The sequence below is a fragment of the Struthio camelus genome, chromosome 5 (genome assembly GCF_040807025.1).
Source record: "Struthio camelus isolate bStrCam1 chromosome 5, bStrCam1.hap1, whole genome shotgun sequence".
NCBI classification, from domain to species: Eukaryota; Metazoa; Chordata; class Aves; order Struthioniformes; family Struthionidae; genus Struthio; species Struthio camelus.
In genome coordinates, this window is record NC_090946.1 from 67,619,572 (window position 1) to 67,647,261 (window position 27,690).

The 27,690-nt window shown below is 39.2% G+C and overlaps 1 long non-coding RNA gene across 2 annotated transcripts in view; it reads left to right on the forward strand.

Annotated features, from left to right (window-relative positions):
• Positions 1 to 27,690, forward strand: part of LOC104153748 (uncharacterized) — a 135,962-nt gene that overhangs the window by 90,914 nt on the left and 17,358 nt on the right. For both annotated transcript variants that reach the window (XR_696325.2, XR_696326.2), the window contains exon 2: positions 13,136 to 13,257. This is a non-coding gene — a long non-coding RNA (uncharacterized lncRNA). The remainder of the gene's footprint in view (positions 1 to 13,135; positions 13,258 to 27,690) is intronic.

Below are 27,690 nucleotides of genomic sequence, written 5' to 3' on the forward strand. Positions count from 1 at the left end.
AAATTTACAGCAATTATACATAGATGTAAACAGAAAATCGATTGTATTTTGTTAGTAGACTTTTTGCGAGTATCAGCTTGCATGTCGTCTGTTGCTTTGCTTTGCTTTTCTGAGGCCTCCACAGGGAGCAGCCATCACTGTAGCTCACTTTGGGTTACAAAGTGGCTTTTCTGAGACGCTTGTTCTATGTTTACACTGTTCCCCTTTTCTGAAGGTCATTGTCACACTGCTTGTGTTTGGAACAATTTCTCTCCTGAGAACACTGAGCATAATTATTTTTATAATCATGGAGGAACTGGCATTCACATACTGCAGTCCTTTTCTACTTCCCCATATCTGCTTTGACTCTCTGTTCAGAATTTGCTGGATTTGGGGACTTGTTTCTTCTGGACCTAGTGAAGCTGCAGTTAATTGACCGTGACATTGATGAGTAAGATGTGACTTCTTGCGAAAGTAATCACCAGTTAACTTGACTCTAAAACATATTTTAACTGACAACCCAAAGTTCTGATTTCTGGCATTCTTAATGGAGAGCTATAATGATATGTTTCAAGATCCTGAATGTCCTAGTAGCCATAACACTAACAAAATAAACACCAGGTGGAAGGAAATAAACTGAATATATGAATATATGTACGGTGAAGAGACTTCAGTCCAGAATGCATATTACCACATTACTTCAAATTTTTTTTGATCAGATCTGGGCAACTTTTCAAGGCTAAGAGTGTTCTGTATTTAGATAGTTCTGACAGAAGAAGCTCAAAGAAAAATGAAATAACATGTCTCTCCAAACCAATCTTTAAAATTTGGTTCTAATAAGTATATAGTGAACTGAAACGCTACCTGCACTGTTTATCAATCAGACTTTTTAGAAGATGAAAATATATGTCACGGTTTTCATTTTCAAGTCCTGCCTGGTGAACACTTGTGTCACCACTTCTTGCCATTTTAGAGCCTGTCAACAATCTCTATGTACCATAGTACATTATTAAGCAGATTTTAGCAGATAATGATCCATAGGTACAGCATGGATAGCCCACTTGTAAAAAGTTGCTACTTTCCAGGCTCATTCCAATAAACACTCCCTCACTTGAATTTGGTTTGCAGTGCCCAAGCTGAGGAATGCAGTTTTCTCCTGGTTGTTTGTTTTGCAGCTTTATGCTAGATCAGGAGAGAGAGGTCTCCCTCAGTGAGGACTACAAGGACTTCTGAATCCAGAGATGAAATTTGCTTGTCTGTGACTGCATTAGGTGATTTTTGATTTCCAGCACTGGTAAGTATGGCAGCCATGTGAATTACGCATAGAATAGCTGATGGCCGTAGAGCGAGCAGAAAAGAGGTGGTTTGCTCAAGAAGCTTAGCATTGACATCTTAAAGAGAAAGTCCTCAGAATGAATTCAGCCATGCATTCATATCAGGGCCATCTATAGCTATTTATTAAACATAATTTCAAAAATGCAACCTGTTTAATAGGCCATGTCATGAACATTGCAGAGGACCTAACTAAACGTTGTCATGACATCCAAGAACTTGCCAGGGAAAATGTTTTATTCAAAGATGGGAAGAGTCAAATTGATGACGATATTGTGATTCTTCATAACAGTGCAAAGCATCACGCTTAGCCTTACCAAATCTTTAGGGCACTGGGTTAGGTCTCATTGTGGTCAAGTCCCCTCTGTTCATCCTATGCTTGATCATATTTGCATTAGACTGGAAGTTAAGATCTTGCTATGTGTCTATATAGTGACTGTCTGTGTATGCAGTGGGGCTTAGAGATGCTAATGGACCATAGCAATCGGTGGTTTCACGCGTTCTGAAATTCACTTTGAATTAAGGACATGGATGAGTGTCAAACTTATAGAAAAACTCAGCCAAATTGCTTCATGGTTTATCCAGTGTGAGAACAAAACTTTACCAAATCTTTGAGTTTCACCCTGTCTCTGTCCCAACTTTTGACTATCATCAGGTTCATCAAAGATTCTAGAGAATACAGCAACATTTTGATGAAAAGCAGGTCACAGCTTCAAGTTCATACTGAATTTTGATCTTGTTTTCTGACATAGGGCTTGTTTTAAATCAAAGCACAGTAGGTTTTAAGAGTAAAAGATGTGTTTGCAGATGGTTTAAAGTAGAGCAGCTATAGAGAAAAAGTAACAATGTCATTTCATTACCCCAACTCTTAAAAGCTTCTGGAAACTGGTGAACCTTTCTGTACTCAGGGAGCAATGTCAAACTTAAAATGCCATGTCAACATAAGATACTTTCTCTTTTGAGTGGATAGCGTCTATAGTAGTGTAGAAAAGCAGAACCAGAGAGGAGTGAAAGGAAGACTTTTTCCTCTAGAAAGAAGTTGCTGGACTGTAGACCTTTACTAAGGATGTTGTGGAACACAGAATAAAGAAATAAGTCAATGGAGGTTGTGCAGAAACTTATGAATCAATATCTCTGAAAATTAGATGAATATATACACCAAACACAGACCAAAGCTCTTCATAGAGGGAAAAGACTTAGTGAGGGGTAAGGGGAGAGGCTGTCATTTAATAAGCCAAATCCTTGGACTGGATTGGATTTCTCAATTTTATGGGCCATATTGTCATTGAAACAGAGTTCAGCTTATAGTTTTGTGTGTACGTGTTAGTGTAAGTGGTACTGTTAGGGGTTAAACACAAAATGGGAAGGGAACAGGGATCCTTGCTTCGAGTGTAATGTTCTAGGCAAAATAACTACAGAATGAATTTGTCTAAGATTTTTTCTTTTTTTCCCCCTAAATTTGGCTCTTGAAACTGTAATCCTTTGTTTGTATTCCTCCTGCTCTTTATTCTCCATTGCGGGCACCTTGTGTGGCCCACCATGTGAGGACCAAGGAGGATCTGCCAGCATCTCTCTTTCCTGGTAACTCTCTGCCTTGAGGCTGTCAGTCCTGGGAGCCTCGGTGGAAGAGAGCTGCTTTCACCCTGGAGAGCTATCCCCCTCCTTATTCGCTCTCGTTGTCCATCACCTGAAAATTTGGTCCTGGTCTCAGGTGCTGTTGGGGTTGCATTTGGAGTTGATCACAGGGAGAGCAAGCTTTGAAGAAGCTGGCTCTGTCACTTCTGTTTTCTGCTGTGCCTCAGCTCCGTGTGTGACACACCTGTGTGTGTCCCCAGGAGGCTCTTCCAGTAGCTTGCACTCTGCACATTGCAGACATGGCTCTACAGGCTGTGACCATGGTCCTTCCCTTCAGTGAGAACTAATAAGGGTGGTGGTATAGGCCTCCTTGAGATACCCAGAAATTCCCCTTCTATTTGTAAATCACAACCCCCCCCAAAAAAACAAACCAAAAATCCCCCCCAAGAACCGCTCAGAACAAAACCAAACTGGCTTAAGTAAAGGGATGAAGATTTTTGGTTTTTGTTTTCATGTTGCTAATTCCTTGGCCCAATATTGACCATGTTACAATGGCGCATATAGAATTGGTCAAGCTCTGTACAGAAACTGCAGCTTTCACCCACACATAGCCACAGCCTTTTTCATAAGTTGATAACAGCTCTGAAAGCCATGAAATTTTTTATTTTTATTACAACAAACTTTCCCCCTCTTTCATTGCGAAAGCAAGAAGTAAAGACAAGGAAAACTAGCTAAGCAAATCTCTCTCCCCCCCTTAAATCACCTTGATGATTGCTGTCCAAAAGAGGCTTATTTCCCAGTTTTGCCTGGCAGTTTGGCAGGCTGGTAAAGAGATGAGTGATGCATTAAAAAAATGATTTCTGTAGAGCAAGACTCCTGGAGAAAATACTGAAAATGTATTTTAAGCTCTTTCCTCTTGGATTAGTAAACTTTTTCCTGTCCAATCCAGTTATTTGGACAGTTGTTCAGTTAAGCTCTTTGTTGGAAGCTCAGGCAGGGTCGTTTTTCTCTGCTTTTGTGTTCATTTGAACAGCCTCACCATTCCTTTGTGTCTTACTGCTGCTCAAACAGCTCTGTAGGCTCCCATCTCTTGCTCTCATGCCTTAGCCTTTGCCTAGTCAATAGAGCTCCTCTGTACCATTTTATTCTTCGCTCTTTCTCTTTTCCTTTCTGGTTGTCCACATCCTGTTGATTCCTTTCTGGGCTGCCTTACTGCTGGCACCTCCACTCTACGGCTGTCTGACATGCCTTGAGGTTAGCAACAGAGCCTTTGGCAGTGTCTTTCATTGCTGACGCAAACAGCTGACGTTGGCTTTTAGATCTTGTCCATTTGTGAGTATTGACCTGTTTTTGGAGATAATACTCCAGCCTTCTGGTGATGTGGAAAGACACTGTTAAATCTACTTACACTTAGTTCACCTTCATGAGTATGGAACTAAGTTTCAATTTCAATTTTGTGGCGGAGGCCAAATTTCACCAGTGCAGAATTAGGAGATGGTACCAAGTCCTCTCATTTACTGGATGCTTACTGGTTGACATATTTCCCTTCACTGTTGCAGAAAAGAGCAAAAGGTAGGCTGGCATTGATTCTACGTGTTCAATATTTACAGTCTACCCATTACAATAATAAATAGCTACTGAGTGCTGGAACCTTGGTAGTATTGGCACTGAAACAACAGGCACAAGTGTTAGTTGGCATTAGTCAGCGATGTCGTCCTGGGCTCTTGTCCTCAACAGCAGCATCTGTTCTCAAATGAGAACTGGACGCTGTTAGAATGGAGCTGGTGAAACACTAAGTCTGGCATGCTGAAGGACTGCAGGGACAGGAGCGCACAACTGGGAAAAAGCTGCCAACAGTGCGTTAGAAGCTATAATGTCAGCCAGAAATCGTGGAGAATATTGAAAGCCCTGCATGTAATAAAATAGCAAAATTTAAAATTAGTGTATAAGATGTCAACAGCTGAGCGCTGCAGCAGCGTGGACACTGATGGGAAAGAATATAACAGTGGTGACAAATAAGATTGCAGTTGCCAAGAGCCATTGCCTCACGAGTAACAAAAGAAAATCTGAAAGTTGTCTCTTGGTCTGGATAGTGGATCGCAGCGTCCTAGAGGGAAACTGAAATGCCAAAAGATAGTGCCTGGAGGGTCTCTGCTTTTGGGAGCAGGCTCCTTCCCTAGAGGAGCCTGTTTTCTCTTGCTCCAGGCAGTGTCACCATGGAAAGGAGGTGAGAGGTGGGCTTTTCATGTCACTCCTGTGAATCTGATTGAGGTCTGAGCGCAGAGCCTGGCTGGCACTGAACCGCTTCTCAGCCCTCGCCCTCTTCTTGCTGCTAGATGGAGCCTTTTTCTTTCAGGAAAGCTACTGATCACTGTCCTTCAGTCCAATGGCCTTCAGGAAAAGGGTGAATTTCAGGCTTGCTGTCTGAGAAACCCCTTCATTTTCTCATTGTATCCTGGACAAGAGTCCTGGATGGCAACAGAGTCCTAGCAAAACTGCTTCATTTCCTCTGTGAAGGAGGCAACTAGCTGGCAGTGACCTCAACCACAACCTCTTATGGAGAGGTGCCTAAAGCATATTAAACAGGCTGAAATTATAAAAAATCTTTGCTGTCACACATTTTACAGGCTCTTAGTTGAGCTGTTTGTGCTTTGCTATGTTCTGCATAGCAGCGTGTAATTAAAATATTCATATGCAAATTGCAGCCCGTTTTTGGCTGAATCCTGTTAGATGCTGAGCAAAATTTTGATGGTGCTGAGAGATTTCAGCTGCCAAAGAAATGAGAGGAGACTCAGAGTAGTCTGAGTTGCTCACCATCTGGCAGAGTGCCTTAACATCGATTTGTTCTTGTGTTAGGATAAAACTGGCAAGGTATAAGGAAGCAGTTTAGGGCTCAATTAACAAACAGCCTTTAAAAATGTATTTCAGTTTCTGCTCTAGGCTTTGCCTTAGGGCTAGGCCATGTTCACAGGGCTAAGACTAAAGGAGCAGAACTGCTTATATGCATTTTCAGGCTTCCCTTCTAAAATATGGGCAGTTCAAAATATCTCTAAAAATATCGCAATTAATGCCTCTGAAATGCCTCTGTCACAAATGCCTCTGAAAAGGGAGTCAGCTGCTATTGGACTAAATTTTTAGGTAGGATAGCTAAGATCAAATTATTATTATTATTATTTTAATTTTTGTAATGTTTGAACCAGTAAATACTTACTACTCTATTGGATGTCGGCATGAAGTAGGCTGGGCTGAGGAAGTCATATGGCTGCTGTTAAGGGCGTGAAGGGACTCTTGCCTTGGCCTGGGAGGAGAGAACATGGTGCATAAAGGAGAGACGTGGAGATCCAGTGCACTCCTGCTGTTGGAAAGTAGATTAAATACATCTATTAACTATGACAGTGGCCTCTTCCTTCCTTCTGCACTTCACAAAGGTCCAGTGGTCCGTGCTATATCCGTAGATAGTTTTAGTTTACTCAGTTGTGTATTCTTACCAAAGACCATGTTATGAGAAAAAAGAATCTGTCCTTTTGGAGAAGCAGTAGATGTCACCTCCTGGGATCTAGCTTCTAGGAGCAGCTAATGCCTAGGGAGAGGATGGTCCCAATAACTACCTCCATATCTGCAAATCATCTTGGATGCCAAAGAATTGAGACTCTTTTCAACGCATCCCACTCCTTGTAGCCCTTTACTGTGGTCACCTACAATACCATCCTTGGCTCTATTTACATTCGCATATTCAGTCTGTCTGTACAGTTTTCATAAGTTATTACAATAGCGCCAAAATAGATCTCCTTTACTATTTCTTTGATTTTGGAGAGGAAAGTAGAAAGTAGAGGAAGAGTGTGTCTGATTAAACATTTTGTCTGCTCACCTGAGAGAAAGGTACGGTGTAATCTTCCTAGATCAAGATGATTCAAGTTTTCTCAGCACAGTCAGCAAAATTGAAATTTGCTGCCTGGGGGTTTGGGCATTCCTGCTATAGGGAAAAAAGGGATAAACAGAAAGGATATAAAGATATGGCATAGAGTGCCATATGGCAATGAGCCCTGGAGAATCAGGCTTTCTGTTCCTGTTTCTGCAGGAGAAATGGGGTGCAGGACTGATCTTTGGGAAGGAGTCACCGCCACCATATTCCCTTAGCAAGAGAAGCCAGAACAGCCAGTCCACAGGGAGTTTATTGCAGGCTATAATAATTTTCAGCAACGAACCAAGCAGCCTCCAGGAAACGCAATGCATTTCCTCTTTCTTAGTCATAGCTTCTGTGCTGATCCTATATGAAAGACACAGCACTGGATGGAGTCCCAGGAATGGCACACGTTCCTGGTCTTGTCTCTGGCATCTCACTGCAGTATTTGTGTTCAAGCCTGTAACGGAAGGAAGTGCTCTAAGGGTGACGGTGAAAGGAAAACATTCTACTAGGCTCTGAAAAAGGTTAGACAAAGTATCGGATTTCATTTGGAAATTGTGCTTCAGCTGCACAAGTTGAGGCTTAAAAAGTAAAGCTGATATGTTATTTTTGAAAGTTCTAGGAGCCAAAGTCCCTTTGGCTTTAATTGATTGTAAGCTGCTGAGTAACGTATGTTTCATGAAAGGTTGATTAATGGCTATAAACAAACACAAGGTCACTTAAACCTATCCAAATGGTAGCAACGGATCTAAGTACATAAAATACTAATAATAACTTTAGCATGAGTGACAAATTCTTAAAGCAAACTTATTTTGAGATCACGGTGTGCTTTTTAACGCTCATTCTTGCTGGGGAATTGAAACTGCAGTCATTATCTAGATTATGTAAATTCAGGTTTGCACTGGAAATTTCACTTTCTTGTTTAAGACACGTGCGACATGAAGAATGCTGTGGTATTTCAAGTTTCCACCTGAGAAACCTTTAAGATTTTAAGAAGTCACAATTAAATATTGCTATCAATTACAGATGGAGAGTAATTTTGTTAATCTCTGCTGAGACAGGTTTGTTGCCCACATGCCAGGATACTTAAGCACTTTGCTATGGATGTAAAGTCCTTGTTTTTTTTAGTGGTGGCGGTGGTTTGTTTTGTTTAGTGTTTTTCACTATGATGAATTTTGATGTGGTACCTGCAGCTATTCTTGGGAGACTGATCTGTAATCTAGTTTTATGCGTAGATCTAATAACAGAGGCATTGACTAACTTTCTTTGAGCAGTTTTATTTCATTGTCTACCCCTATCATATCTTATCTTAAGCTGATAAAGCATAGAATTGTCTCCCAGTTTGCTTGTGCAATGCCTGGTGGGCCGGAGTTCAAGTGGGCTCTCTCAATACTGTTACGTCCATTAGCTGTTCATGTTGCATCAGCAGGAACAACTCTTTTGAATTGGTGCAGGACTTTCAAACACTCTTGTTTTATACAACCCTTTCAGTCATAGACTGCCTACATTATGTTTTACTAACCATGCAGAGTCATTGCATATGTTCTCCTCTTCAATGCCCTTTTCAGCTCTGCCCATATTATCTGCTCCTTTCATTTACCTCTGTTCTTCTACCCTTCTATTCTGCTCTAAATGTCCAGTTATCCACTTCTCAAAAAGAATATTCATAATTTTCTGTGGCGTATGCCAGCAGGTCCCAGCTGACAGCGGAGCCTTGTTTTTTGTTTTTTTTTTGTTTGTTTTTTTTTTATGCTTTTATGGACCTTGTTGCAGCTGGACAAAATTCTGGTTGGATTTAATGGAAGTAGCTTGTGATATAGATTTGGACAGAACTGGTCTGCTAAGTGGCAAAGTGTCCAAAAAAACACTACATGAAAGGAAAAGCAGTGATTAAAAAGATCTCCCGGGTCTCTTGCAAAAGTTTCAGCAGCTTATTTCCAGTTCAGGTCAGAAATACTTCAATAGCAGTCTCCCTCCTAGTACTTTGATATTTCCAAATACTCTGTCATTTAGAAACTGGAATGGCAAAGATACTTGCAAATGAGAGTGTGGCTGATAAAGAAAAGAATCATTCTGACATTTTAGATCCTCAGGAAACAACTCCAGCTGAGTGTGTGTGTAAGGATGAGCTTGCAGTTAAAACGGCTTGTACTCATAGCCTGTGCTCCTTTAGCCTGCATCACACATTTCCTGCAAACTGCTTAATTTCTTATCCCAGCTTCAATGCCTGTAAAAAAACCCAGCATACAACTTCTTTACCTTACAAAAGAAACTATGAAGCACAACTCTTTGTTACTGTTGTTTCAAAGCAGTTCAGGATCCATTTGTTTAGAAGCAGTTTCGGATTCGTGGGTGGATGGTACCTTTTTTCCTTTTTTCTCCTTCCCATGCAAAATATTTGCACCTCCTGACCCCTCTTTCATCCACCTCATGTTCTAGTTGCTTGTATTAATATAAGCAATCTCTGAGCTGGCAACATTTCACGCAGGGCCACTGCACTACCATCAGCTTCTCTGCAATTAATATTCTATCCTGTCCTTTAAGCCCCGCACTGTGCTCCTAGTGTCAGGCTGGCTTTGTTTAATATGACCAGCAAGGCAGCATATGTTTCTAAGTTGAGTCCCACTGCCATTTCTGGAGGTATCTCCTATTAATCAAAAAGGCTACTTTGTCAGATAGCGCAGCTAATGTTATCACCAAACTTTAAGTACGAAGGCGGAATGCTAACGGCACCCACTTGGCTGAAAGGGGCTAACGCCGCGGCACAACTCCCCCCCGCTTTATTACAGTGGTCTTGCAGAACCCTGGCTGATTTCTTTTTACTACCAGGAAAGCTTTTGTCTTATGAAAATGACTTAGGACCGCAGGTCAATGTTTTTCATGTCACATCTTCGTAAGAAGTACACTGCTTTTTTATACTTTGTATTCTGCCATTGAAATCTGTTTGTTACTTAAATTTATTTGTCATGATAGCACTGCCAGGCTGCCATTAAATTGTTAAAGGATATTCAGGAAATGTTGTTGCAGTAACCTTTAGAGGAAGACCTAGGGAAATGACCTATGTCTGTTAATTAACTTTTAGATATGCAATCCTTCCTATGTGTAAGGAACTGCTACCCGTGAGCAGAATATTAAGAGTGGTGATGACTGTTTTTTCTATGAGACAAAAGCAAACAAACTTTTCAAGTCTGAATTATCCATCTATCTATTTAGATTAAGAGACTAAAATATTAAAGAACAAAAATGAAGTCCATTAGAGAGACCACATATATATCTTTTCCGCCCATCTGCATTGGTTTCCAAAAATAAAATGGCCCATGAGGTCTGCCTGCCTGGACAATATTTGAAAACTGCAGCTCACAGAAAGTAAACAGAAAACACAGGGGATAAATGGGATAGCGAGACACACTGACCCCTCTGAGAACCTGTTGGCACAGCTCCTGAGGTGTTTCACGTTAAACTGAGCCAGGAATCGCAGGTTTGATCTCTGACAAGTTCAGTATATTACAAGGTATTTAAAGTATTAATTGTTCATAGCTCAGGGTTGGTCAGACTTTACGAAGCAAGAGTTTACTTCTTAATACTGCTGCCATAGTAATACAAATACTTGGCATAATCCAGCACTGCTGAAGAAAGACGCTCACTGCTTTTTGCTCGCTAAATTTTAATTTGGACCAGTTCCCTGATATGCTCTGGTGTGGGGCTGCACAAATGCTTCTGGCAGCATGAAGTAGCGTGCGGAAGTGCTGGCTTGTGCCAGGTTAGCCGGCGGAAGGGAGGAGCTGCGCGTACCACATCAGGTTTTTGGCTGGAGTGTGAGCAGTAATCCCAAGAGCTGGATATTGACACCGTGAAACAGGGATAAAAGGAGAGTGAAGATGAAGCCAGACATGCCCCTGTTGCCCAGGCAAGTATGTTTTTGTGGAAATGTACCTGGAAGAGTGTGAGGTATGTGAAAAGGATAGGGATAGACAAGAGAAGGAAATCCAGAGCCTGGGGAAGATGGACTGTTCGCTCTGACAGAGACGATGTGCTCTGTCTTCTGGGAGGGAACTTACCCAAAGGACAAACATGCAGAGCAGCTGATGGCCACACCAGAAAGCCATTTTGCAGGGTGTGACATGGGCAGTACGTTAGGCAAGAGTTTTCTGTGGGCGGCAGCCAAGTTTGAACAGGTTTATTACAAAATGGCAAGGAGGCAATTGATTGCAAGCTTTTTTTCCTGTGGACACCTGGGTAACTAGAGGGAATAGAAAGTAAATGGTAAACCCAGACAAGACTAGTGCCTAAATCAACCTGTTTGTAATTTCACAATGGTTAGACTAGCCGGGCATGTCATAGATAGCACTGGGAAGTCTGACTCTGTGCACGTGGCTAGGAAACTGCCCTCACTGCATCTCTCCACGTTAGCCTGGTTTTGCAAACATGATGTTCTTTTGGATTATTGTCTGGCACATACAGTGCAGGTTGCAGGAGTCATATAATCACCCTGAAAATATTGAAAGAATACAGCTGTGGCATTATAGCCTTGACAGAAAAACTATTGAGAGACTGGAAAGGTAGAGAGCCAATATAAATATTGTTTCTGTGTTCACTGGTGTCTCACCAGGCAAAAACCAAAACAGAGACCTTAGAAAGAACTGCAGTGCATCTCTCATGCAGGTTTGCATTTCACTGCAGTGAATTTCAGTATCCAGCATTGCACTTCTGGAAAGCTTCTACCTACCTAATTTGTTATTTTCATTAGAGCTGCTCTTCTTCGTTATTGTTTAGAAGGTTAGTGCTAACTAGTAATTCCCAAAATTTCTCATTTCTCTGTCTCTAACTCCAGTTTGCTCTATGAAGCACAGGCCTAGATGTGGAGACACACAAGTTTTACTTGAATTTGTGGGGTAGTATCAAACCCATAACCCGTTTAAGTGTTTGCAGTTTTCACAAGGGTTGGGTGAAATAAAATGCAATGTAACATAGGCACAGAACAAGGGAAATTGCTTTGAGGAATATTCCAATGCAGTTCACTAACCATTAAGTATCGTTCTACTTCTGTGAGTTTAAATCTCTACTGACATGAGTCTTTTATATTCTGCAGTGCCAGCTGTAATACTTGAATAACTAATACAGTTAGAGCAGGTTTTCATTAGACCTAAGAAAGTTTGGAATTGCTCATGATCTTTCGGCAACTGAGTCCTTATTTTGTGCTATTGAAAAGTTGTTATGTTTTAATAAAATAACTATTCTTGAATGTATTTCTGAACTCAATTTTAGCCATCATTGATTGAAAAAAAATTGAGGTCATATGAAATGTGGTTCAAAAATGGCTTTTGAGACCAGCAATATGCTGGTCTATTTTCTGATTAGTATTATGTGTTGTTTCTGTACCTTTTTTATCTGCGTCTCTTTATGTGAGCTGATGTGGCTGGAATTAGCATTAATGACATTAATAAGACGAGGAGGCAATGACAGAGAATTAAAGTAGTGTTGCGAAAATCACAGGGACATTTGTGGCAAAAACATGGCCAAAACCCTTCTACCTATGTCATTATATGGCAAATTCAGCAGCTGTTTGTGGAAATTATGTATACGGAATTTATGGCATGTGTAATTGCAGTAGGACAAAACAAAAGAATTGAATAATCTGTTCTTTAAAAAGCATACTTGGGGCCATCCTAAAACTAATCCTCTATTTAGGCCAAACTAGGCTGAAATTTATGCCTGTATTTTGTCTTGCGTTCTGTTGGTAGCACCCTCCTTTCTGACTGATAGTTGTATGGTTGGGTTAGTCACTGAGATGTCCTGAGGACCAGGTTAAGTTGCCCAAAAGAGCTTTGAACTGCTGCTGTCTGAGTAGCCCGCTGTCAGACTGCAGGGTATATTGAGGTCCTTTTTTTTTCTGGTTTCTCCCAGGTTCCAGTCAGCCCAAGAGCAGAAACTGAGGGCCTCCCAGTGGTTGTCCATTATTCAGGACACCCCTTAAGCACCTGCAGTCCAAGCCTATCCTGTCAAAGGCTTCTCATTTTTTGTTCTTCCCTGTTTGTGAGGTTTCAAACAAACTATTTCAAAAATGTCTTACAGGTAACATCTGTAGTCTTTTTCTCAGAAATGGGTAGATCTTCCTTAAAATACACAGCCTCAAAGAGAAAATTTCAGTACAAGCAATCTGTCTGAGAAAATTAAAATCAAATGCACAAAGTTATTAGGGGAAACGTAGACCATTCTTAGTAAATTATAGTTTTTAGCAAAAGTATTTTACTGCTTTTAACAAGTTAATTTGTATCCTTTAGAATTTTTTTTTTTTTTTTTGCACAATGTTTGTTCTTCTTATTCTCTTCTCTTCCCACTATCCAGAGAGAGCCAGCACCACGTAACCAGACAGCTGTAAACCTTCAACTGCAGGCCACTGACAGGAATCTATAGACCATCAGTTTGGGAATCCTCTGCTTTAGACCTTTAAATGTGTCAACATTTATGTAAGTCAGATACAGTCTTCAATAACAAGTAAAATGATATTATGTAGCTAAACAATTTTTTACCATGTTCGTGTCACTGTAATGCTAAGAGGTTCAGACATTGTACGAAATGTTTACTAATGGAAATTTTATGTCTCTAATAGCTAGGTAATAAAAATTGAAAGTATATATGAGCTATAAATTTGTGGAAAATGTGCATGAAAAGCTGTGTGCTATTTACAGACTGTCTAAGAAATCCATGCTCCAATAACACATGACTGTTTAAATTAGTACTGGAGAAATTACAGTGCATGGGATTTTTTTTTTCTGTGGGAAACGCTGGCTTAAAACAGCATCGCTAAACAGTTAAGCCTCCCCTGTATTGGGGTTTAAGACAAGGCTCAGTTATTCTTGCTTAACAGTAGATTCAAATGGCATGTAGAAAATACTGCGTTGACAAATACACTCAGAAAAATGTTGTATTGTCCTGGCCAATTTGAATATTTCAGGTAAAGAAAAATCTCAGTACTTGGACTTTTATTTCCTCAGCTGCTCTGCCCTTTTTTAATCCTCATAGTGATATGTGAGAATGAAAAATGCGATACAAATGCTAGAGTTTTACAAGGGGGAAACAATTTGATTAATATAGGCTGAAGTGTCTTATGAATAGAAACTGGAACACAAGCTATAGAGAAATCAGTTAAGTTACTGCTGAAATGCATTTGTTTCTGGTAATGCGAAAAGCTAATTAACAATGCAGTGAACTGGAGACAGTTCAGAAGGAAACATTATTAGATGAAGAAGTACAAAAGAAAGTGAAATGTGTTTCATCTTACTGACTAAGGATAGGTAAATATCTACAAATATCCAAAAGCCACCTTGACAGCAAAGAGGAAGAGTCCATCTAAAGATGTTCCCCAGGGTACTCTGTCTACAGGAATAATAGGACAAAAGAAGGGGTGATCAGGTTGTGATGTAAAAGACTAAAGCCTTTTCAGTGCTGGTGTCTGACAGCTACTGAGACTGCATCCGTATAGCCCCTAAATGTGAATAAGAAAACATTTTTACTGATTGAGGATGCTCTTGTATATGCTTAGCTAATATAAATTGAGGTTTTCTGTTGTACATATAGGTTCTGTAAGAACAGCAAAAGCTACTGAATGCTGAATCCCAAGTTTGGATGTCTTTCAAGGCAAGGAGTAGAAAAGCCATCATTTCATGCATTTAAAACTAAGCTAGGAAAAATGGCATTCAGATCATTTTGGGAGCAGTCCTGCTTTGACAAGGAAGTGGACTGAATGCTCTTAATAAATCCTTTTAGATTGTATTTATCGTTATTGGATGATACAGTTTCCTGGTGCCAGCCCTGGCTGAATTGTTTCAAAAGCATTATTCACTTCAAATGTCCATTTGCAGAGACCTTGTTATTTCCATTCTGGGTTTTCCTTTGTGTGGACATTTGTGCATAGAATGTTTTGTGGAAAATAAGTGTTCAGTATGTGCCTGCTGACTGGTGGTTGAATTTTCTTTCCTGAATTTTCATACCAGAATCTAGATAGGTTTTGAGAATTCAGTTGGCAAGTGGCAACAATAGCATATTACTGATGTGATCGAGGCCAGCTAACATGTAGGACAAGCCTCAAATCTCCCTTGTTTGCGTGTCTCTCTCATTATTTTCTTCTTTCCTATATTTTTCAACATTTCTCCTTGTTATAGGTTTTCCATTTAGGTTATGTTGATTCTCACATCACTGTTAGAATTACAGGACTTACTCCTTTAGTCCTATTTTTTGTATTCAAATGGTAAGATGAAATGGATCTGTCTGCATCTTTCTTGAAGGTTAAGAATAATTAATTTTCTAACAAATTATCTCCCTTCCATCCAAGATCAATTAGTGCCAGAAGCTCTGTTTTTCTGCTGATATCTGGAATGAAAGTTTTATAGGGCTGCATCGTGGTATTGGAGAAACTTGGTACTTAGTCCTACCAACCTACCAAACTGTGCTATTGCTTAAAAATTTTGTTTAAAAAAATTTACAAGGATATGAGCTCACTGCTTGCTTGTTTGAAGTGGATGGTTGGTGAATGCCTTATTGACTAACGACTCATTTGGAAGGTTCAGATACTGTGAATGTATCCATACCATTCACGCACCCATACGTATCCATCAAAAACACTGGAAAAAACACTGGAAAAAAAGAGAAACTTTTTAGAGCATTTTCATGAATGGCTTTTGATCAATTGTTGTTGAATTTTGATGCCTGCTTGAGTTCTGCACGTGAATGTCTAGCAGAATTTCCGGGGACATGAGGTCTGTTGCAACTGGAAGCCCAGCTAGGGTGGGTGGACAGCTTCACTTGGCCATTGTCATAGTGATAGAGTTAGTTGTCAAAAGCAGTCCGAAGCACTTTCTTGAAGATGTTTCTATTAGCATCAGTCATGGTATGTAATCTAGGATTACAAAACAAAAATAGATAAAAACCCACAAAAAACCTCCCAGCAATTCGGAGGTATTGCCACAAGAGAGTGTTAGGCATGGCACTTAATAATATATGAGTTGATTATCACACAGTTCCGTGGAAGTGAAATAAGAACCTGCAGGACATGATAGGAATGATATTTAGACATAATAAAGTCTTCTTGCAAAACTATTTACATTTGTAATAGTTAGATCAGTAAATTAAAGGTGGATGAAGCTGGTTTATGAGAATTAAAAGGATTTGGCAGAATTAGTCCATCCAGCAAAATTAATTTGAGGCAGTTTAGCGATACATGTATTTTTTGCAGTAAGGTGCTTATTGATTACAGCTGGCTCCTCCTTGCTGGAGGTGTCTATGCAGTACCCCATAAGAAAGTGGTGCAGGCTGAGAGACAGTGAACTTAAATACCTTTGCTTCTCATGTGATTCCTTCACTGGCTTGACATAATTGTGATAAATGCCAGGAATCACTGGAAATTACCGCAGCTGGTCTTCAGTGGCTGCAGTGTTACCTGGACTCTGTAGCAGCACAACAGGTTCCCTCCAAGGCCTCGACACCCAGGACAGGCCCTCCAGCAGCCTTCCCTTTAGCTCTGCCTAAAAGATCTTCCCTTTGTCAAGTCTGGCACTTTTTTACTCATCATGGGAGTTCCCACACTGGTGCTAATCTAAAAGTAACCAGGAAAGAGAAACGGGGGAAAGACAGGATTGATAAAGTAAATGAGGGGGAGAGGGAAAACATGAAAGTGACAGAGACAACCCAGTTATAAAGAGCAACGGATTGGGTGCTGAATCCTCTCCTTGGTGCCTGCCGTTGCAGTCCTAACTGCGACACATAACCTGGTGAAACCAAGGTGTTCTCTGAAACACATTTCTATGCAGAGCATTTCAGCAGCGTGATCATCTGCCCTCCTAAAACCAGCTGTGTGATGTGTGCTATATAACTTTCCCTGAAACAAATTTGGACCTTAATGTTGATGTGGGTCATGACGAGGTTACTGATCTTTAAGAGCTAAAGAGCCACATATATCCTTGAAATTTGACCACAGTGTCCCAAAACTTATTTTCTTATTGTCCTCCAACCAATTAAATTGCAGATGAGTTGTGTAAGTGCTTTAGAGAAAAGGCAACTCCTAGACACTAAGGGATATTGCAGAAAATTTGCCTTACAAGCATGGTTATATAACGCCCACTTATTTTAATTAGACTTTTGCTCTCAAAGTCCCACTTTACCTAAGTGGCGTGATCGCTGAAACACGGTGGAGGTTTGTGATAGCATATGCAATCTCTCTGCTCTCGGCAGTGACTTGGCCTTTGGTGTTTGGTCTCTCAGGCATGTGAGCCCCCAGCAGCTAGTTGCAGCGCTGTCTGTTATTAGTGCTTACTCAGAATGGGTCTTGTTCTCTGCTATCAGAAGTGCGGGAAATGTCTATGTAAGCATTGCATAGCCTTAATTCTTCTGCAGAAGAGTGGTCCTTCGGGAGGAAACTCAAATAAACAGCAGCCTAAACTGTATTCCCGATAGCTGAAAACAAGGAACAGGACCAAACCCAATTATTCAAGATGATGCTGATGTTAGTCTTTTCTCAGTAAGAAACACCGAGCAGAGACAATTTTTTTTTGAGGTGAGTGAATTTCAACTAATTAAAGGTTTCCCTTTCTAAAGTCCTGCTTGAGAATTATTGCTGCATTGAAGTTTTTGGCAAGCATGAGAAAGATGGCATGGTTATATCCATTAACCCCTTGCCTCTACTTCCTGTGTTTTCTACGACATGTCCTGTTGCAAAATATAGAGGCTTATTTGGACAGGCACCAAATACAATTGCAGTGTACAAACCAAAAAGAAAGCCAAACTGTACATTTGTCATATCATAAAAAGATTTGTGTATATGGGTGGCAGCAATCCCTTTCTATTTTTTGGCTCAGCATTCTCGCACTTCTAACTGAGCAGACCAAACAATTTGTTTCCATGTAATTGCATTACAGCTGCAGGCATCTGAAATTCCTGATAATTGTGCTATGCTTTGTTACAGTGATGAATTACTGCGTGTGTTTCTACCATGCTCATTAGTCTTACTTTACAGTCCTCACCCTGCATGTGCACTGAGATAAATTGGAGGTTGACCCTAAGTGGCAGTGTCCTCATGAACCTAGGATGTTTTTAACATATATGGTTTTAAAATCACCATGTTTTACTAAGTCAATTGCTGTATTCAGTTCTAGAAATGGGAGATGTCATAGTTTTCTCTCACACTGTCTGATTTAGAGATTGAATAATTTATAGAACCTGTCATACTTAAGTCAAAAAGCAGGAATTACTCCCAAGAATAAGCGCCTTACAAAAGCAGTAAAACAACATTATGTATAGACATTGAGAACTGTTGTGGAAAAGAGGGAAAACAGTCTTGGAACAAAAAAGAAGTGCAGTCTCTGACCTTGGAGAAGAGATAAAGCTGATAAATCAGGAGTATGTAGATTGGTAGAAGAATTTGAACAAAGCTATTTAAGGAAAGAGGATGAGCAAGATAATAATCGAATGATACATTTCACAGTGGGCATTTGCAGCAGTTTATTTTACTGAGTGGATTGTTTACCTCTCAGAGCACTCACGGCAGTCATGCAAGGAAAGAAATGCAGTCAAGCATCTGCTGCCTGTCTTCTTTCTCTCTAAGGACACTATAGCTTTTGCTGGACATGACATAGTCTCAACAGGCAGCATAGGAAGAAGTTCAAAGACCTTAGCCTTCCAGCAGAATCTAATCTAGCAAAATAACTTAATTAAGGGATAAATTATATTAGTAAATATACCAATAATCACATCAGGTATGATCAATTCCTGTTAAAATGTTTTATTGGAAAAGTTAATATGAGACTAAAAGCACAGAAATCACATGTATGCTAACACTGTCTGAACTTTTTTGGAGAGAACCTATTTGCACAGAATAGTAGGTTATTGGCAATTTTTTTCCCTGAAATTATCTTTCAATGAAGGGTGGCTTTTCCTTTATGCACTGTCAAAAAGATGAAGTAGTATTCCTGTCTGGATAGGCTGCCTTAGTGCTTCATGGAACTTGTCTTTTGGTTCCCTGAAATCTCAATTTACCAAGATTCCAGTAATTTTTCAATAAGGGTATCAGCACCAAAGTGTCTGAATGCATCTAAATGATCAAAGATTACAAGCTGACTCCGTCCATGCTCCAAATTCGTGCACCCCAGGCCAGGGCCAGCTTGGAGTGTAACCAATTTTGCCATTCACTGAGCCTGAACTAAGAAGCTGAGAGGTGTGAATTATTAGCTCAAACACTATCCTGTGATAATGCATCTAGATGGCTCGCAGACCTGAGCTGATATGGACTGTGGAGTGAGTTAACTCATGATTATTTAAATTGACCATATAGATATACCTTAAAATGAACCTTAAGCCCTGAAATCACCCTGCTGTAATCCTTTTGAGAGTGTTTACTTGTGCTTTCTGCTTGACCAGTTCTGAAGACAGCATATGCAACACATCCTCTTACCCTCTAGAACATACATGAACGTTCAGGTGCTCTGCTTATCTCCTCTTGAGTTACAGGAGGTAAACTACCAAAAGCCATTCTTAGGGATGCTACACGTACTGTGGCAGTAACATTGCCTGCCCAGAAGAAGTTCCTGTTCAAACTCATAAATTCCAGGGATTCACCTGACAACTGGGATACCTAAACTGGTTATGTCTACATATAGGAGTTTATTTGTGAGCTAGAGGCTTGACTGAGTCACCCACACATAGGTACTGCCACCGTTTCCGATGCTCTAGAGTATCCAAGATATCCCGGTGGGTCTGGGAGGCCCATAGGCAGCTGGAGGCCAGGTAGGTTATTCTATGTTGTCTCAAATGACGCTACCTACCTCTGTGTGGGCAACTGAATTGAGCTTTCAATCTCAGTGCTTTTATTAGAGACAATGAAGATCTAATGTAGAGTCACTGGAGCTGAGGGAGTAATTCAGCTGAGCAGCCACTGGTTTCCTAGATGAAGGTAAATCTCGCCCTGGGTTGCACTGGCTAGATCTCTGCTGAGTCTAATGGGAGGCTGAACAACTAATGCATGTATTGACACCTACAGGGAGATAACTAAATTTAGGTATCCGAAACACAAAATATTTTAATCTGTCAAGAATTAACCTTTAAAATTGAAAAGGATGATTGCAGAAGCTTGAAGTACTTGAAATTATTAATGCAGAGCAAGCGGAGTATCTGCAGAGTTTAAAGGCCTCATGGACAAATATCAAAATATCTGTAGGGCTTAAAGGTCTCACAGAGAAGTATCTGTTCTAGGGAAGGTTATAACTAGGAACACAGGTATTTATTTACCTTGTATACAGAAATTAGCATATAAGACCAACAAACACATGACCTGTCAGATGGGTTCCCAAGGAGCACAAGAGTCTATTACTTCTAGATAAGATTTTTGAATTGCTAGGGGACATACTAGCAATTGATGGAATACTGGCAGAAGCCTGAGAAGGAACTAGATAGTGTCACCACTGTTTTTGATTGCTGTGATCCCTGTAACTTTGTGTGGCATGATTTCCCTTTCTTAATTAATGAAGAGCTAACTGGGGAAAGGTGTAACATTCTTTCAGTAACAAATTTTTCAGGGAGTAAAGGGCCGAGTTTTCTGTGCTGTACCTCTGGCCTTGTTGCACTGAAGGCAGGCATTCATATGTGCAACATTTAATTGCTCTGATTTATCAAGTAATTTTTTTTTCTACTATTTTTATTTAACTGTCGGAGATCACATCCTTTCTTTGAGCGAAATGAGTGCATTTGCTCTAGGAGGCAATTTACCATTCACAGATGATTTCTTTTTAATGGTCACTTTGCCTTTAAGTTTCATTTTCAAATGAAACTACATTCTCAGTTTGTTAGCTAATTTGAATAGTAAATTTGTCAGTATATGAGAACGGTGAATTCTTTATTATGCGATGACATAGCTTCTTCAGGAATGTGTTTTCTATTGAAGCCTTCCTTTTAGACAATAACCTTAAGTGATACAGATAGAAGATGGAAATTGTGAGTTTGAACCATCAAACTGGAGGTATTGTATTCAGATATTCTGTTTCCTGTGTGAAAGTACTTAAATCCTAATCTATAACATAAATTACAATCATCACTACCATTTTCCAGCCTTTTACAAGAATTAAGGAGACGTCTGTTTCCAAAATAGTTGATGTATAAATGCCAATATCCAGGACACAGTTTGAGTCTGTGAGTGCCTGACTCACATAGTCATTTTGTGCACTGTTTCATGTTTTCCATGTACTATAAGGGCAATGCAAGTCATCTTGTTAGTATTTCCAATAATTAGGTCAATGTTTACTGCCAGTTGTCAGTCCCATTCAGAAGCATCTCCCTCTTTCTTGCGTTGTGGGAAGAGGTTGTCTGTCTTACCTACGTCTGTGGTTTCTTCTCAGGGATCATCTAAACGAAAGCAGATGATCCTTATTCTGAAAAAACAGGCTGGTTAGGGCAATGGTTGGTTAACTGGTTGTTCTGCTTCCACTGTCCTGGGAATAAAGGTAAGCCTTCTTCAAGAGCCTTCAAAAAGAACTATTAGTGATGAACCGCTAGTTGCATGATGATTGGGTTTATATGAGACACCGGATGTGACTTATATATGGCAAAACTCAGATTTCAGTGGAAGGATTAGAGCCTGATATCATCCATCACTGGGCCATGGAAGGTGATTCCTTCTGTTTCCACCGCCGTGCATGCTATCTTCCTATGCACACTGGCCATTTTCCAGTAATTTATCTGTTTTACGTTTAACCATTTTTCATTACCAGTTAGTATACTTTTGGGTAGAGATTTTTTTTCTTATTTAAAATTCCATCCTATCTATTCTAAACTATTGTGCTAAACTGGTCTTTATAACTTTCAGGTTATGTGGAGCATCTCATCATGCTCCCCTTTTTACTAACCCTTCTCATACTTTTAGCATCACTGCTTATCGCATACATATAGGATAGTGTCTTGCAAAACCAGTCATTTTGCTTTCACCTGATTCATTTCCCACACTCTGACAGGAGAAAACAGCCTAATTTTCATTAGAAAAATCATCCAGTTGGAACAAAAATAATTAGGATGCAGCAAAAAAAAAAATCCACGAGGATCACAATAGGATAGAAAATGCCCTTCACGTGTTTTTTGTTTTCATTCTTGAATGCTTCAGAGTTTTTGCTTGGTTGATCTGTAATAGATGCATTTAATGTAGTTGCAATTTAGGATTCACAGAATCACAAAATAGATGAGGTTGGAAGAGACCTCGGGAGAGCATCTGATCTAACTCCCTGCTCAAAGCTGGATTAGCTAAAGCCAGTTGCCCAGGACTGTGTCCAGTTGGGCTTTGACTGTCTCCAAGGGCAGAGACTCCACAGCCTCTCTGGGCAACCTGTTCTACTGTTTCATCACCCTCACAGTAAAAAAAAAGATTTCTTATGTTTAAATGGAATTTCCTGTATTTTGGTTTGTACCCACTGCCTCTGGTCCTTTCAGAGCCTGGTGGATACTGGTGGATACTAATGTGATACAACACTGTGAAAGAAAAATTCAGTAGCATCTTTGATTGCATATTAGCACATATTTACTTAATAGATTTATAGGGTCACAAATGCTAAGGCCAAAGGGAACCATAAGAATCATGTAACTAATCTCCTCCAGAGGGCAAACCCACAAAGTCACTGTCAGTAATTTCTGCATCAAGCCAAATAACTATCTGTTGCAAGACAGTATATTTCTCAGGAAGGAATCATATTACAGATACAACCAGAAGTAATCAATAATCTATTATAGCCGTTGGTGATTTTTTCCAGCAGTTATTTGCATTTAACTGAAAACATGAGGAAAAACAGCTGATAAGTTCACAGAAAATGTAGCTGGAAAGCGCTTGGGATGCCATCACCCTTACTTGAAGCTGTGTCGTTTGTGCCTAAGCCATTCTTGGTAGGTGCTTGCCTAACTTTTTCTTGAGAACCCCCAGTGACAGATTTGAGCTGCTTTTGTGGATGATCCAGGTTGTTAGAAACTTTTGGCTTTAAACTTCCCTCGTTGGTATTTGTGTGTAACTTTTTGCTGTGTCCTAAGCCGTCATGGGAAGTTGCTTAGTCTCTTCCTTACAGCTACTGTTCGTACATTTGAAGACTGTTGTATGTCCTTTCAGACTTCTCTCCTTTAGATTAAATGACCCCTTCAACCTTTCTTGTACAACATGTTTTCTTGAATTCTCGCCATTCTTACTGCTCTCTTCTAAACTCTTTTCCAGAGTGCATAGATTTTTCTTGAGGTGCCGTGCTTCTAACTGAAAACATACTCCAGTGAGTGCCACACCAGCTCTTGCCGGCAGCCTTTCATTGAGGCAGTATGCTTGCCTTTGGCAACGTTATTGGCACACACTCAGATCTGATCTGCTTTAATTCTCAGACATTTACAGCAGAACAGATCTAAATGTGTAACTTTACATTTGTCTCTTCCTAAGTGTGCATGTTCGTGCAGCTTTGCCAGGAGAGTTCTTGAACTTGTCAAGATTGTTTGAAATTTAATTCTGTCCTTTGCAGTTCTTGAAGCTTCTCCAGTCTTGAAATGATCTACATATTTAATAAGTATGTTCTATCTACACCATCATGAAAATTATTTATGAAAATATAGTATAGTAGCAGATCTAGAACAGACTCCTTTGCAATTTTATTCAAAATAAAAATTATATTTTTCCTTTTTTGAATGTAAAGCACAACAAAGATGTATAGAAACAACTTCCATCTCAGAAAGTCATTAAGCTGCAGCTTTGTTGAAGCCAGGAGGGTCCACTACAGGAAAGATAAGTATATGCTTCATATTTTTTATATTCTTCCCTTGCTAGTGGCTGCTGTCAGAGAAAGATACTCAGCTGAGTGAAGTTTTGTTTTGACTCATTATTGCTATTTTTGTCTACTTATTTTCCACAGTTATTTCTCAGCAATTCTGGTCATTTTCCTATACAAAGAATTAGATTCATTTAAAATGATTTGATCTTGAATGACCCATGTTGGCATTCACTTACCTATTAGGTATCTTTTAGGTGTTTGTGGATGATTTGTTTGACTGTTTGTTCCGGGATTTTCCAGGAATTGAAATTAAGCTGTTGATCTTATTTCCTCTTCCCTGTCTCTCTCCTATTTTCATTTTTAAAAAATATGCTTAGGATTTGCCTTTTTCCAGTTCTGTGGAGCCTTACTTATTTTTGATAAGTTTTCAAAAGACAATAATTTGTCAGCCCTGAGATAAAAAGCGGGCCAAAACAAAATAACCCATGGTGAATTTTCAGTGAGTGTAGCTTATTTTATAACCTCTGATTTACTTATTTTCCAGTGTTTGTCACTCTTCTAGTTTTATTACTTATTTCTGTCTCTGCTGCTAATTTTATTAGCTGTATCATCACAGTTGACGTTTTTAGTGAAGACAGAAGCAAAGAAGTCATTGAACACTGGGACCTCCTCAGGATCCCTTTTGAGGAATAAACCACTGTTTTTCTTAATCTTCTACTACTACTTTGTATGATTAATTCAGATTTTAATAACTGGCTTCTTCTGTGCAGATGCAGTCATTTTTTTGACACGAATGTTGAAGTTCAAATAAAATATGCTTTCTAAAGATGAGTATAGAAAAAAACTTATAATATTCTTGACTTCCTTAAACCTATCTCATATGATAGATATATGAAACTGAGATAATTTAGAAATTCCTTAGGCTGTGACAGGAAAAACAAATCATGTGAATGGAGAGGAAGTTGCCTGGAATAAAGACATTTCAGCAGATGATGAGTTCACTACAAAAGGCTCTTATGTTATGTACTTCCTATAATCCTGTTGTCAGTGCAGTACCTGGCAGGAGACTGGGCAAAATCCTTGTGGATACGTCACTTTTTTGTTCTTTAGTAGCTGAGCATGTATTCAAGCTGTAGGCAAATTGAATAGTGTGCGGTGGAAGGGCAGAAAATTACACATTTAGCAGGAAGTTACCGTTTCCTTGTTAGTGCAAATCAACTACACAATTGACTTACTGATGTTTTAGTTCTGAGTTACTTTGTTTAGCTAAGAGTGAAGAATACTAAGCCAAAGTGGTTGGAGGCATTGTACTATGAAGATCAACCGAATGTGTCTTTTGGGTTTCAGACTGTGATCCTGTGCAGGGAAGATCCTACTAAGCTGTGCAAAAGTGAATTTAGTTTTAGTTTTACTGTTTCAAATAACATTTTCATGAAAAGAGCACCTGGTGTTTGGGGAGAAATTTTTAGGGCTCACAGTGACCTGTTGACTGGAGATCTTGGGAATCGTTTCACCGGAAAGAAGTGCCCTAGGAAATAGCATTTACTGTAGTTTTGAAAAAGGCGCTCATACTGCTGGTGTCCAGGCTTGTGGGTTTGCACACTGAATGCGTAACACAACATCACAGGCTTGTGGAAAGCAGTATAGAGGAAAATTCCCTCTTCAATTTCAGTGACTAGATTTCAAAGCATTTCCCACTGAATCCAGTCAGAGATTAGCTTTAATAATAACTGTAGGCCTGAGCATGCATCATTGGCATTCCTATATTCCATATGGCTTTTTACAGCAATTGCTAAGTGTATTTTCTTGCTGTTAAAATAGAAGGAGTATTTCCTTGTAAAAGCCTTTCCGTTTTTCATGATATTAAGAAGTCTGGGGCATAGAAGGGAGGGAAAGGGACTGGCATAAAATTCTGGTAATGCCTTTCTTAGAACTGTTTTTTAAATCATCTACTATATCGTCATTGATATCTCGTGCTACTGAGATACAAGTTCCCAACATTAAAGAACAAAAAAAGAGAGAACATTTTAAAGGTCGTATATCTGGAACCAGATTTTCAATGCTGCAATTGCAAAAGCATCACCATAGACAGACAGAAATGCCTTTCAAACAGTCCTTCAGCTTTCTCTGTGTACGTACTTCATTCATATCGTTTAAAACCCATCCTGATACGGTAAAAGCAGTAAATCTCACTTGCATTTGCAGAGGTTAATCTCAAAAGAATATGTTTGCAACACAGCAAATGCCAAAACTTAAATCATCTTTGGAAAGATTTACTTGACAGTAAATCTGGATGAATTCCCATTTCAATGAAAGTAGAGGGAAAAAGAACAGATTTTCACCCGTAGCTTTTAATGTTGAAACTGGAAAACCAGAAGTCCGTTCCCGGAGAAGACAGGAAATTATCCTGAAAGTGCTTTTGGTGTACCTGTCCTACTTTACACTTAACTCAGAAGTTTTTACATTTCCTAAAGCAAAGCAATTAGTATTCCTGCTTTTTCCCCCCCTCCTCAATGCTTTAATGCAAAAGCCCAGACATAACATTTTTTTAAGGCCATGGGAAATATCAGATTTGAGAAAAAATGTCAGGTAATGGTTATAACTTTCCGCAGGTAGGCCAACAAAGCTACTATAAAAATTTGCTTATTGCTTATTCTTTACAATATCCTCTTGTGGTGGGAAACCACACAGCCTTCAAGTTTTTGATGAGCAAAGCATCTACATTGGTGTACTGCGTTGGGCTATACCTAATGTGAGCTCTAAGACTGTTAGATCGATGGAAGGGATTCTCAAAGTTACTCTTTTTTGCCTGGGAGAGTCATATCAGCATTTTTAGCTTCCCACACCCTTCCTTACTTCTTATTTAATAGGTATTCTCTTATGATTTATTAAGAGTTACAGAGCATCTATTTTATTAAAACTGTAGAGGAATCAAATACTGTAACAATGAGATATTGTATACAAGGATGGAGAAATATTTATGCAGATTCTTGTGGAATATTTGTGTTTGCTGCATATAAATTAGCCTTATAACTTGAGCAAGGAGAAATGAGGATAAATTAGTACTAAGAACAGAAAGAACTGACGTTTTAAATAACTTGTTGAAGGACAAACCTGAAAAAGCTCATAAAAAAGAAAAAGAAAAAAAACATTTTTCTATTTTCTTAGGTTCAGTAATGAATAACGCTGTTGTATATGAGATGTATGCACTTGAAAGTATAAAGACTATGAGATAAACAGCTTTCTGTGTAGTGGACATATTACATAAAAGCCTTTCTGTAAATTTGATTTGATTTAGGGTCTCTGTTCAAACTTATTGTTCTAGATTTCATCATGAAAGCTTTGCATAATTCCACTAGCTTACAATTTATTAAGTAAATTTTTCATCAAAGTAAAAATGAGAACAGAATTTGCCTTATTTTGTTCAGCTTGAAACTGTGTAAATCGGAAATATAACTGTTTGTAATGAACATCCAGGCAATGCTGTTGCATTTTATGAGGATCAATTGGGAGAAGTTTGTACAATAGGTGTTCAGAAAGAGAAATACAATGTGATAGATTAAATATATTACAGACCTAGGTAATTGCTCCTGGTACACATGCATGCTTGTTGAATTATTCCACACTCTCTGACAGAAAATATATTTTTATGCAAATGTTGCTAGTTGGTTCTCTTTGTCTTCATGAACATGTGTGTAATATATTACCTTTCAAAGAAAAACAAAACAAAATGCTAAAAGAGCATTAAAGTTGCAAAGTCAAGAAAAAGCTTGAAAATTCCAGATTAATGAAGGAACGTGCTTGTCACCCAGCATACTGCAGTTCCTGATATCCTCAGAAAAGAGGACTCTTTAGAGTGGAACTTACTGAGTGTCATATTAGGCCTATGTTTCATGAATAATATTTCTCAATAAATGGGACCTTCCTCAGAGATTATCAGTCCTCTGAAATATAATAATTAGCGCATTAAGAATCAACCTAGCTGCCCTCTCCTCCCTAGAAATCACCCACACATATTGAAGGCTGTGATTTATTAAATGCCTGACATTTCAAAAATACACAAACAAGCTTTATTGTGTACTTTGTTTATTAAAATATTACGTGGGCTATATTTGATTCTGAGTTTCACATGCATTT